Below are 13,502 nucleotides of genomic sequence, written 5' to 3'. Positions count from 1 at the left end.
AGGAGCCTAACCAGGCCGCAAAGGCTGTAGGGAGGCTGGGCTATAGGTCCGTGGGCCGGAGAGGAGCGGGCTGAAACCGAGGAAGCTGTGGCTTAGCCCTGAACGGAGCCGTCTGAAGTGCAGCTGTCAGAACCCCAGTGTCTTCTCAGAAGTTTTGGGGAGATGAACTGGGTCGGGGGCTCCAGGTGAGTCGTGCTGCTGGAGCTTGAGACTGTAGCCTTGCGTCCCTGGACGTGCATTCCCGTCATGGCGCCTCTTTCCTAGGCCTCGGAGGGGAGGGCACAGCCTTGCCTGGGGGCAACTTGCTAGGAGAGGTCTTTTAATCTTCCCCAAGCCGGGGGACCCTAGCGCCATGTCTCTGCTCTTAAACCGAAAGCAGCTCAGCTTTTCCCCCACTGTCTTTCCAAAAGCTTCACATGTGGGGCCCGCCGTGGGTGAGGTTCTCTGCTCTCCCTCCCCCGCCTCCCGGGTCCTCCTCCTCTAATGAGACCTCTGAGCAGCTGAGCCCTCTTCTCGCCCCTGCTTCTCCCTTTTTGAAGGGATTTCTTTGCGTCAATATATCGTCTTTGCACAAATTTGTAAGGCGTTATGGAAGAGGCCATTCCCTGCTGCCCTTAAATCCATTGGTGGGGGCTCGTATCCACCATAAATCCAATTTAGTTTGTTTTTGCAAGGGAGGGAAAGTGAAGCGTTTTTTGCTTTAACTTACAAGAGAATTTGCAATTTGTTTTGTATTTAGAATTGATCACATAAAGGAGGATGAGTTGACAATTTAGCTTTATGTAACCTGTTCATTGCTGTTGACCTTCAAGTCCACTAGGATGGAAATCATGTGGGCCTGTAATTTCGTTTGATCAAATTCCCTGACGAAAAGAATTGTTTTGATTGAAACATTAAGCCATTAAATACAATTTTTGTCACAAGTAGACCCAGGACAGTGATGATATGGTTAGAATATAACACATTTAAATTATTAGGAATTTTATAAGAGGAAAGACAGCTTTTGTGTTCAAGTATTGTAACGATGTCTGATAATTTTAGCAATAGCATTTATCCTGTTGAAGATATGTTAGCATCGTATTTTAGAAGTTTATCTGATTTATTCCTAGCTAATGTTCTAGCATCATGCTTCCACTTTGGAGAAAAGTGAAAACTCACTTACAAACGTCACACAATTTAGTTGATACATGATTATAATTTGATGTTTTTGAATTCTTTAAAATGTGAATATTAAATGAGATAGAAAATCATCTTACAAACGCTTAAGCAGTATTAAAATATAGGTGCTATTATTATTCTGTCATATAACTTCTGGTTATTCAGGGAGTAGTATTTTGGTTGCTAGTGGGAGGATGCAAAAGCAATGTACTGCAGGAAACGTGTAGTCTAGGATTGTGTTTCTCAAAATGAGGTAGTGCTGCACCTGGAGATATTAGGTACCAGGGGGTTAAGAAACCACAGAAGAAACGTGACACATCTCCCTGGAGCATCAGTTTTATTCACAGATCGGAGGAAAATATATTTTTTAATTTAAGTAAACATGGATATGTTATAGAGTAAAAGGCAAAACTTGTGTGAAGTTGTAAGAGAAAATATGGAATTTTAAATAAATTTTCTTGGGGAGGTTGGGCTCGTTAGGGTCAAACTCCAGATTGGTAATGAAAAAATGAGTGTGTCCACTTTGTACTATCCCAGCAAACAAAGGTAGACAAGATTAGTTGATCATGGCGCTCTGACCATGAGGCCGTAAGGGCCTCAGAATCTGAGACAGTGCTTAGTAATCACTAGCAGTTGATTGGAGCTGCTATAGAGTAGAAGTTTTAATCCTTGTCTCAGACCATCCTTGAGTACTTGTTTATTTCCCTCTGTTGTAGGATTAGTTTTTGTTTGAAAATTTTGAGAACTGTTAGGAACTTAAAATACAGACGAGTAACTAGAGAACATTTACAAAGCTCTCTCAGAGCTGCTCCATCAGAGAATTCGGCATTAATTAATTCAACAAATACGTTTTTACTTGCCTCCCTGTTTAGGGCATTGTCAAGCTGTATAGTGGGATTCAAAAGAGAAAAAGATAAAACTTTGGACCACAAAAAGAATTTATGGTAGAATGGTGAGATTTGAATTAGGTGAATGATTTTAAGACTAGATAGTTAAATGGTACTTAATATATAACAAGTGCTGTTCTAAGAACTTTTTGTATATTAGCTCATTTACTCTTAAGAAGAACCCTATGAGGTATGTACAAATGTTATCCTCATTTTACTGATAGGGAAACTGAGGCACTGTTAATGTTAAGTGGCTTGCCCAAGGTCACCCAGCTAATCAATGACAGTTATTTGAGAACCATATGCTTAATGGCTATGCTGTGCTATGCAGTGTAGAAATACGAGTATTGTGAAAGTGGCACATGTAGAGGGCTATGGATATTTAGAGAACAGAGAAATTACCTTAAACCTTGAAGGATAACAGTGTTGCACAGAACAAGCGCTACAGAGAAACAATGAAACACAGGTTCTTAAAAGCTGAAAAGGAAGTGAGATAAATAATTATCAAATTGGAGACCTAGTTTTTACCAAGGCTTCTTAGAAGAGATGGGTTGGGAGGGCAGTATTAAAGAACCTGAAAGGATTATTTGGCAGACAGTAGATTGGTCTGCATTAAGACAGGAAAACACTTGCAAAGAGGCTTTATACCTTTTTTCCAAGGAAATGAATGAAGCAGGCTATAGCAAGTTTGTATTTTGGTTGTAGCAACCTGATCGTATACACTAAATCAAACCAGGGTATTCTTGTTGTGTATTATAGGGACCTGATATACAGTTTAATTGCGGAATCATTTGATAGGAGCGTCTTTACAATTGCAAAGGTCTTTGCAAGTTTTCTTGGCATAAAAGAAACTTGGCATTTAACTTTTTGCTGCTCTTCTGTTTGGGGAGTCTACCAGTCACATGTAAGATTTTTTTTTGTGAGGGAAGGGACTGGTGGCTAGGGAAGAAATAAGCTTTCCTTATTTTGATTTTTAAATTACTTGGTTTGGCTTTAGTGTTATGCTTTGTGGACGTCTTTGAAGATATAACATTTCATTTCAAACAAAGTCTCATTTAGGGTAAAGAGATTTGGTCTAAGCTGAAACTAATTGACATATCTATGATAGCAGTTCCCAGTCTACTTCCCTGAAACTTGCTAATCAGCCATAATGTCAGATTTTCCAATTTAATGGGTTCTTTCTTTTTTTCCTAAAATTATATTCTTTTTTGGACTTAAAATGCCCCTCCCATTTTAAGTCCTTTCTTTTTTTCTCCCCCTGCTTTTTCTTCCCAAATCCCCCCAGTACATATTTTAGTTGGGGCATGTGGGACGCCACCTCAGTGTGACCTGATGAGCGGTGCCATGTCCACGCCCGGGATCTGAACCAGTGAAACGCTGGGCCACCTAAGCAGAGGACGCGAACTTAACCACTCGGCCACGGGGCTGGTCCCAAGTCCTTTCTTGACAAAATTAAAAATATGAATCATTTGTCAGTCTTACCAATTAAATAAATTTTTTTTTTTTAGTTGTCTGGGAATCATTGACCTAGAACTCTAATCTTTGTTTTGTACTTTTACGTCAGCACTGAGACCCTGTGTTTTCCTAGTCACATTGAGTTGTAAATTTGAAAGAGGACAGGTATAAGCACTGATCTTTTTAATTTGGAAAAGATTCTCTTTTATTTTCAGTATTTGGTGATTGACGACTTGTTTCACCAAATTCATAGCCACCTCAGACATGAAGGTGGTAGTAAGAGAAGAGAGAAAGGAGAAGATAAAGATGTGACCAGTCTTTGGGCCTCGATATGCTATTCAGAATGGGATCAACTATAGATCTGAAATACAGCACTATACATTCAGTGTAAGAAGACTTTTTGTTTTAATTGGAGGAGGTTTATTTCTATAACTTAGATTGAAGAATGCAACCCGTGTCATAAGAAGGCACAGATAAAATCCTGTTTGAATTTAGGTGAAGGAGAGGTTTGCATTTGTAAATGTAGGCCTAGAATATTCACCTGTGCAAAGTATTTAGTGAGTGCTATGTACCAGGCACTGTGCCAGGTCAGAGTATAAAGTAACTGAAATTTAGTCTCTTTCTGAGAGATTTATAGCTTATTGGGGGGGGGGGAATATGACATTCCATAAAGTTTGAAAATGTTGAAAGATCAGGGGCCAGAATATATGATTTAAAAAAAACAGTGTGAACAATAGTAGAACATAGGAAAGTTTTAGCTGAGAGTTTGGCAAATCAGAAACAAGGCTAAAGGAAAGTTTGATGGAGAAAAAGAATAAAATAAATGTTATGTAAATAGTTGGAGATAAGATTACTTATTTAAATACTTAAAAATGTGTATATGTGTCTGCGTGATGGTGAGGTTGAAAACCAGACTGAGAAGTTGAAATTTGATCTGTTGGATATTGAGGAGTCATTCAAATTCAGAAGTACCACAGTGAAAGTAGTATTCTATGACTGTTTGTTTGTGGTGCTAGTGGTGTGTAGTTTGGAATATAGTGGTGAAAGACTCCAAGACAGTGATACCAGTTAGGATTCTTCTGGGGAAAAATAATGAATACTATTTTTCCATTTTCTTGTATGACTATATATTTTCCAGATCAAATCAAAACCAGTCCTAGGGCTGGCGCGGTGGCCGAGTGGTTAAGTTCGTGCGCTCTGCTTCGGCGGCCCGGGGTTTCACCAGTTCGAATCCTGGGCGCGGACATAGCACTGCTCATCAGACTATGCTGAGGTGGTGTCCCACATGCCACAGCTGGAAGGACCCACAACTAAAAATACACAACGATGTACTGGGGGTCTTTGGGAGAAAAAGGAAAAATAAAATCTTTAAAAGCAAAACAACCCCCCAAAAAGCAAGCAAAAACACCAGTCCTATGTGAATTTGGGTTAATTATTAAACCTCTCTGTATAGGAGCAGATCAGGTTGTGAGGGACCTTCATAATGGAAAAAAGAATACAAAATTGTGACTACAAAATTAGGTATAGGGCTTGGAAGGGGAATATGCAGATGAAGGGCTCTGAACTTAAGTTTAATTAGCTTTACAATAAATTCTCTTTACTGTGAATTAGCCTCTGTCCCTGCATCTCTTTCTTCATCTGTTAAATGGGGATAACACTTAAATGTACGGTGAACATCATCCCAGTTTGCCTAGGACAGTCATGGTTTATGCCTGTGATCCTAGTGGCACGCCCAGTTTAGCATTTGTTTTCGGAGTTTTTGTTTTTTAATTAAATATAAGCTACCATTAATGGTTCCGTTAAAATGAACCCAGATAGATTCAGTGAACATCCTTTTTTTTATTTTAACCTCTGCCATGGTCTGTATTAGTGCATGAGCAACGTGTGCGGTGAAGAACGTTCTCACTTTAACATGTGGTTAAATCTGAAGACATCCAATGATAACCCAGGCCTGGCACTTTCCAGATAGAAAGTAGCTAACAGCTTCTTTTAAAGATAGCATGAAGGGCACTTGCTGATAAAGTGTGCTGAGACATGAGTGGCTGGGTACAACTAACTTGCTGGATGGGATGGGAGAAGTATTTAATGCTGCTGTCTCTGCTAGCCACTTGTACCAGCTAGTTGTAACATTGCATTCTAAGGTCTGAGAGATTTGTATAGCCGCCATGCCTGGGAGTGGGGTCAATAGGAAACATGGAAAATTTTAGATTAGGTGTAAGTGAAATATTTGCTAGGAATAGAGGCTAATCAGTCCTGTCAGAGTGCCTACAAAGAGTAGTAGGAATGTTGTTGCTACAGTGGTTTTGTCAACAACCGTTTCCTTTTTCATAGTGTTTAGTAATGCTTTTGTAACCTTTTGGCAGCAGGGAGCTCAAATAAAGGAAAATTAATGCTTAATGATAAATACTGATGTTTTGTTTTTCATTTGAGTTGATGAATCTATAACTAGTACACAAAATGTTTGCCAGCATTTAGCATCTCTCATGGTCACATGACAATCTGAATGCCCAAATCTGCTGAAAAAGCATCAGGAGTTACTTTCAGATTTGGTAGTTATTTTAAGGAGATTATAGCTGCAGACAATAGTTTGACGCATGTAACTGCAGAACATTAAAGATAAAATTATTTCTGCAATGATAATATAAATAGAAATTTGATGGATCATAGCATCTTGGGTAAAACAGGACTCTTACTAAATTATGTAACCTGTGTAGCCAAGATACACTTGGAATTGGTTGTAGTTCATGTATATTTCACAGTTGTAGTCAAAGAGGCTTGATATTTTACTGAACAAAGCTACAGTTGTCAAAATTTTCATTTTTTTATATGCACAGTTAATGTAACTGAATTACACTGTTTTTGAGACAATACTGATGTTGAATCCAAAAAAGAATACTTTGGCGTGTTGTTATAAGCTTGCTTTCTTTGTTGCCTTTTATTAATTGGATTTCATAAACATTTGACTCTTTGAAGAGTTACTTGATAAATCAATCTATGTATCCTGCATTGTTATTGAACATTTTTGCAAGCAAGTCCTCTAAATTTTGATGACATTTTATTCAAAAACAGTTGAAAATATTTATTCAAAATATCCCATAAATGGAGTGAAAAACTTCAACTTTAGAAGCTTTTAGTGAATTATAATTGTTGAAATAAAGTTTTTAAGATTTAATTGTGAATAACCTGAAATACACATCTGTGTTGGGCTATCATTCACAATCTAAGATCTCTTCCATTGTATGACCCAGGAGATGGCTGTTCATGTTTATCATTACAGCCTGTAACTATGAAACAATATTTTCCATGTGAAAGTACTATAAGAATTCAATCTCTAAGAACTTATTTTAATTAGGCTCTGTATTCTGAATATTAGGTGGATTTCTGCCTCATCGATTGACACTTTTTTTCTCAATACCATACCTTTTGTAATTCATATTACTCTAAAAACTTTTTCTTGTATTGCAAGAGAAGAATTTATATGAAAGCCATAGCATTCTAATGTATATCATTACTATTCCTGACACATCAGGTGGACCTGCTTTAGTTTTGTGGAAAACCAACCTAAGTACTTTTTCTAGGCTAGTTACTGTCCTGAATCTTAATAAGTCTGCTAGCTAACAATGTTAACATTATGATGTCTTAGGTTAATATTAATTTCACTGTGACACAAGCCATAAAATAATTTTTTCAATTGTTAGTTATTGCTTTATTAATTTTGTTTACATTTTTCACTTTGAATCACACTTAAGATGTTATTACAAGATTGTAACAATCTGGAAACGGTTTCTTTTGCATGGCACCTCGCCACTAAAAAGATAAACTAAGCAGAAAAATAAAAAGCAAAACAAAATAAACAAAAAAGAAAATTCAAGACTAGCTGACAGTTAAGATATGTGACACCCATAGTATTTAATCCCTAATGTAGTTTCAACATCTCCTGCGTACTCCATGTAAAATGTACGTTCGTGTTGTTCTTGATGTTTCCTTGACCACATTACTGCCTGTCTTTTTTTTTTTTAAAGAAAGTATTTCTTTAGCGTTTTCCTTTAAATCTTTGCTTACTAGAAAGAATGGCAAGGGGCAGAATGCCCTGTTATATTTTTGTAGTCAGTATGGTTTTATTTCTTCCTTTCTCTCTCTCTTCTTTCCTTCTCCCCTTCCCTCCCTTCTCTTCTCTTCTTTCCCTTTCTTAACCTCTTTACACTTCTCTATTTTACTTTATTCTTTCTATCTTAATGAAGAATAAGGTAGTGTAATCTATATCCCTGCTTCCCACAATTGATAACTTGTGGAGTGTTCTATGAAGAAGTTATGGCCTTTTGATTTTATTTTCAGTATGTAGCTATAATGGCAACTAATATTGTTCACTTAAACTTTTACTGAAAGAGATGGTTGCAATATATTTCTTTAAAAATCCATTTTCTAGAATAACATAGTAATTACTGTTAAAGAGATGAGCTTCATTCCCACCTCCCCACACCTAAATCTCTGGTAATTTAAATTTCCGGACAAAAATTAGAGAAACTCTTAAAATTGTTTTTTATAAAGTGCATATAAATTTCATGAAGAAACTGATGTTTGAATGGGGTCTTGAAGGTATTGAAAGTTTTCAGTACAAAATATGGTGGGAGGAGTCTCCATATATGGAGAAGAAAAACTATATTTTCATTTGGTCGGGTGTTGGAATACATGAAACGCAGGAATGGAAAACAAAGTTGAAATCTAAGTTGGGGCAGGCAATGGAAGTCACGTCCCTAAGTGATAATCAGAGCTGTGTTTTATTGCTATTACCAATGTAGTAAGAAATATAGGAGAACATTTGCATAAAATCAAGGAGACTCTTTAATGTATAATTATGGTAGCTAGCTACATACTTAATATTGCAGTAGTCAAAGTAGCAAATGACTTCTGAGGATTCACATTTTATATATAGCAAGCTATTTTAATTATCTGCACGTTTTTCTTTTTCTCAGATATAAAATTCCATCTAGTTTACCCCATTATTTGGGGATATATTCATTTGTTCTCCCGTCTTTTCTATCTTATTTTTTTCTACCTTTATTGAGGTATAATGGACAAATAAAATTGTAAGATATTTAAAGTATACCATGTGATGGTTTCATATATGCATACATTGTGAAAGTTAATTAACACATCCATCACCTCAGATATTTCTCTTTTTTGGTGAGAACATTTAAGTTCTACTCTCTTAACAGATTTCAATTATACAATACAATGTTATTTTGTATTAACAAATGGTATGGTTACCATGTTATCCTCAGAACTTATTCATCTTATAACTTAAAGTTTGTATGCTTTTACCAACCTCTCCCTATTTACCTGACCCCCCAGCAACCACTTGTCTGTTCTCTGTTTCTATGATTTTAACTTTTTTTTAGATTCCACATATAAGTGGTACCATGTCCTATTTGTCTCTGTCTGCCTTAATTATCTAATGCCTTCCAGGTTCATCCATGTTATCACAAATGACAGGATTTCTTTCTTTTTTTTGTGAGGAAGATTGGCCCAGAGCTAACATCTGTTGCCAATCTCTCTCTTTTTGCTTGAGAAGATTGTTGCTGAGTTAATATCTGTGCCAGTCTTCTTCTACTTTTTGTGTGGGATGCAGCCACAGCATGGCTTGACACGTGGTGCTAGGTCTGTGCCTGGGATCTGAACCTGTGAACCCCGGGCTCCCAAAGTACAGCATGCGAACTTGACCACTATGCTGCTGGGCTGGCCCAGGATTTCTTTCTTTTAAAAGGGTGAATGATATTCCATGGTGTATATATATACCAAATTTTCTTGATCCATTCATCCATTGATGTACTCTTAATCTGCTTCATACCTTGGTTGTTGTGAATAAGGCTCCTATGAACATGGGAGTACAGATATCTGTTTGAGATGTTGATTTCTCTTTGGATATATACCCAGAATTGGTGCTGCTCGATCAAATGGTAGTTCTTTTAATTTCTTGAAGAACCTCCATGCTGTTTTCCATAATGGCTGCACCAATTTATATTCCCACCAATAGTGCACAAGGGTTCCCTTTTCTCCACATCCTAATATTTGTTCTCTCTTTTCTTTTTGATGCATGTCATCCTAAAGGACATGAGGTGATAAATCATTGTGGTTTTGATTTGCATTTCCCTGAGCGTTAGTGATATTGAGCACCTTTTCCTGTACCTGTTGATCATTTGCATGTCTCTTTTGAAAAATGCCTATTTACGTCCTTTGCCCATTTTTTAACTAGGTTATTTGTTTTTTGCTGTTGAGTAGTATGAGTTCCTCATATTGTGGATATTAAACTCTTATCAGATATAAGATTTGCAAATATTTTCTCCAATTCCATAGGTTCCCTTTTCATTTTGTTGATGGTTTCCTTTGCTGTGCAGAAGCTTTGTAGTTTGATGTAGTCCCACTTTTTAATTTTTGCTTTTGGTGTCAAATCCAAAAAATCATTGCCGAAACCAATTTCAAGGAGCTTACCCCCTGTGTTTGCTTCTAGGAATTTTATGGTTTCAGGTCTTATATTCAAGTCTTTAATCCATTTAGAGTTGATGTTTGTGTACAGTGTAAGATAACGGTTACAGTTTCATTCTTTTGCATGTGACTGTCTAGTTTTCCCAACACTATTTATTGAAGAAACGGTCCTTTCCCCACTGTGTATTCTTGGTTCCTTTGTGATAAATTGAATGACCATATATTTCTGGCTTATTTCTGGATATTCTATTCCGTTGGTCTGTCTGGCTGTTTCTATGCCAATACCATACAGTTTGATTACTGTCACTTTGTAATATAGTTTGAAATCAGGAAGTATGATGCCTCCAGCTTTCTTCTTTCTCAATTATGCCTTGGCTATTTGGGATCTTTTGTGGTTCCATACAAATAATAGGGTTGTCTGTTTTATTTTTGTGAAAAATGCCACTAGAATTTTGATAGGGATTGCATTAAATCTGATATGTCATTTGATTTCTGGGCTTTCAATTCTGTTCCATTGATCTGTAGGTCTGTTTTTTCACCAGTACCATCCTGTTTTGATTACTATAGCTTTGTAGTATATTTTGAAATCAGGGATTGTGATGCCTCCAGCTTAATTCTTTTTTCTCAGTATTGCTTTAGCTGTTTGGGGTCTTTTGTTGCCCCATATGAATTTTAGGATTCTTTGTTCTATTTCTGTGAAGAATGTCATTGGGATTCTGATTGGGATTGTATTGAATCTGCAGATTGCTTTAGGGAGTATGGACATTTTAACTGTATTTATTCTTCCGATCCATGTGCACGGAATATCTTTCCATTTCTTTATGTCTTTATCAATTTCTTTCAATAAAGCCTTAATAGTTTTCATTGTATAGGTCTTTCACCTTCTTGGTTAAATTTATTCCTAGAAATTTTATTCTTTTTGTTGTGATTGCAAATAGTATTGTATTCTTGAGTTCTCTTTCTCTTAGTTTGTAATTAGAGTACAGAAATGCAAATGATTTTTGCAAGTTCATTTTGTACCCTGCCATTTTTCTGTTATTGTTGATTATTTCTAATAGCTTTCCAATGGATTCTTTAGGGTTTTCTATATATAAAATCATGTCGTTTGCAAACAGTGAGCATTTCACTTCTTCATTACCTATTTGGATACCCTTTACTTCTTTTTCTTGCCTAATTGCTCTGGCTATACCTCCAGTACTATTTTGAATACGAGTGGTGAGGGTGCGCACCCTTGTCCTGTTTCTGTTCTCAGAGGGATGGCTTTTAGTTTTTCCCCGTTGAGTATGATGTTGGCTTGGGTTTGTCATATATGGCCTGTATTATGTTGAGATACTTTCCTTCTATACCCATTTTATTGAGAGTTTTCATCATAAATGGATGTTAGATCTTGTGAAATGCTTTCTCTGCATCTGAGATGATCACGTTTTTTATTCCTCATTTTGTTAATTTGGTGTATCGCATTGATCGATTTGTGGATGTTGAACCATCCCTGTGTCCCTGGTATAAATCCCACTTGATCATGGTGTATGGTCCTTTTAAGATTTTGCTGTATTCGGTTTGCCAGTATTTTGTTGAGGAGTTTTGTATCTCTGTTCATCAGCAAAATTGGCCCGTAATTTTCTTTTTTTGTGTTATCCTTGTCTGGCTTTGGTATCAGCTTGATGTTGGCCTTGTAGAATGACTTACGAAGTATGCAGTCTTTTTCAATTTTTTGAAATAGTTTGAGAAGGATAGGTATTAAATCTTTGAATGTTTGGTGGAATTCTTAAGAGAAGCCACCTGGTCCTGGACTTTTATTTTTTGGGAGGATTTTGATTACTGTTTCAATCTCTTTACTTGTGATTGGTCTTTTTAATTCTCTATATCTTCTTGATTCAGCTTTGGCAGATTGTATGAGTCTAAGAATTTATCCATTTCTTCTGGATTTTGCAATTTGTTGGCATATAGTTTTCATAGTATTCTCTTATGATCCTTTGTATTTCTGTGGTATCGGTTAATTTCTCCTCTTTCATTTCTAATTTTATTTGAGCCTCCTCTCTTTTTTCCTTAGTGAGTCTGGCTAAGGGTTTGTCAATTTTATCTTCTCAAGGAACTAGCACTTGGTCGTTGATCCTTTCTACCATTTTTGTGGCTTCAATTTCATTTATTTTTGCTCTAATTGTTATTATTTCCCTCCTTCTGCTAACTTTGGGTTTTGTTTGTTCTTCTTTTTCTATTTCTGTTACGTGCAGTTTAAAAGTGCTTACTTGAGATTTTTCTTGTTTTTTAAGGTGAGCCTGTGTTGCTATGATTTTCCCTCCTAGGACCACTTTTGCTGCGTCCCATGAGTTGGTGTGGTATAATGTATTTTCATTTTCATTTGTCTCCAGATATCTTTTGATTTCTCCTGTAATTTCTTCAATGATCCATTGGTTGTGCAGTACTATGTTGTTTAGCCTCCACATATCTGTCACTTTCGTAGCTTTTTTCTTGTAGTTGGTTTCTAGTTTCATAGCATTATGGTCACAAAAGATGCTTGATATGATTTCAGTCTTCTTAAATTTATTAAGGCTTGCCTTCTTTCCCAACATATGGTCTATCTTTGAGAATGTTCCATGTGCACTTGAGAAGAATGTGTATTCTGCTGTTTTTATATATGTTCTATTAAGTCCATCTGGTCTAGTTTTTCATTTAATTCCATTATTTCCTTGTTGACTTTCTGTCTAGATGATCTATCCATTGATCTAAGTGGGGTTTAGGTCCCCTACTATTATTATGTAGTAGTTCACTTCTCCTTTTAGGTTTGTTAATAGTTACTTTATGTACTTTGGTGCTCCTATGTTGGTTGCATCCAAATGTGTATTTCTTATTGTAAATTACAATATCACAATGATCAATCTGTTGTTCAAAGTGGGGTTTTGAAGTCCCCTGCTATTGTTTATTGCTGCCTATTTCTCCTTTTAGTTCTGTTTATATTTGCTTTATATATTTAGGTGCTCCAATGTTGGGTGCATAAATATTTACAGTTTTTGTATCCTTTTGATGAATTGACTCCTTTATCATTTTGTAATGGCCTTTGCTGTCTCTTGTTACAGTCTTTGTCTTCAAGTCTATTTTGTCTGAGAATTATGCTACCATAGCTTTTGGTTTCCCTTTGCATGTAATATCTTTTTCCATCCCTTTACTTTCAGTCTGTTTGTGTCCGTAATGCTGAGATGAGTCTCTTGTAGGCAACATATATTTGGGTCATGTTTTTTACTCCTTTCAGCCAAAAAATATTTACATTTAAAGTAATTATTTACATGGATGGACTTACCATGGCCGTTTTGTTGTTTTCTGGTTGTTTTGTAATTCTTCTATTCCTTTCTTCCTCTCTTGTTCTCTTCCTGTGTGATTTGATGATTTTCTCTATGGTATACTTTGATAACTTTCTCTTTGTCTTGTATATCTCCTCTAGCCTTTTACTTTGTGGTTACCATGAGGCTTACTTAAAACATACTTGCCTGCTCACTCCATGTTGAACCCTGAGGGGATAGCTCT

General features: G+C 36.4%; 1 non-coding gene across 1 annotated transcript in view; it reads left to right on the top strand.

The window, feature by feature from the left end:
* Positions 1–2: 2 nt before the first annotated feature.
* The window catches only part of LOC106780879 (regulator of DNA class I crossover intermediates 1), a 76,339-nt gene continuing 62,839 nt past the window's right edge, over positions 3–13,502 (top strand). The window contains exon 1 of the transcript XR_011435125.1: positions 3–185. This is a non-coding gene — a transcript (regulator of DNA class I crossover intermediates 1). The remainder of the gene's footprint in view (positions 186–13,502) is intronic.

This window comes from Equus caballus, unplaced genomic scaffold (genome assembly GCF_041296265.1).
Source record: "Equus caballus isolate H_3958 breed thoroughbred unplaced genomic scaffold, TB-T2T haplotype1-0000035, whole genome shotgun sequence".
Classification (NCBI taxonomy): Eukaryota; Metazoa; Chordata; class Mammalia; order Perissodactyla; family Equidae; genus Equus; species Equus caballus.
This window is presented reverse-complemented; position numbering and strand designations above follow the sequence as displayed.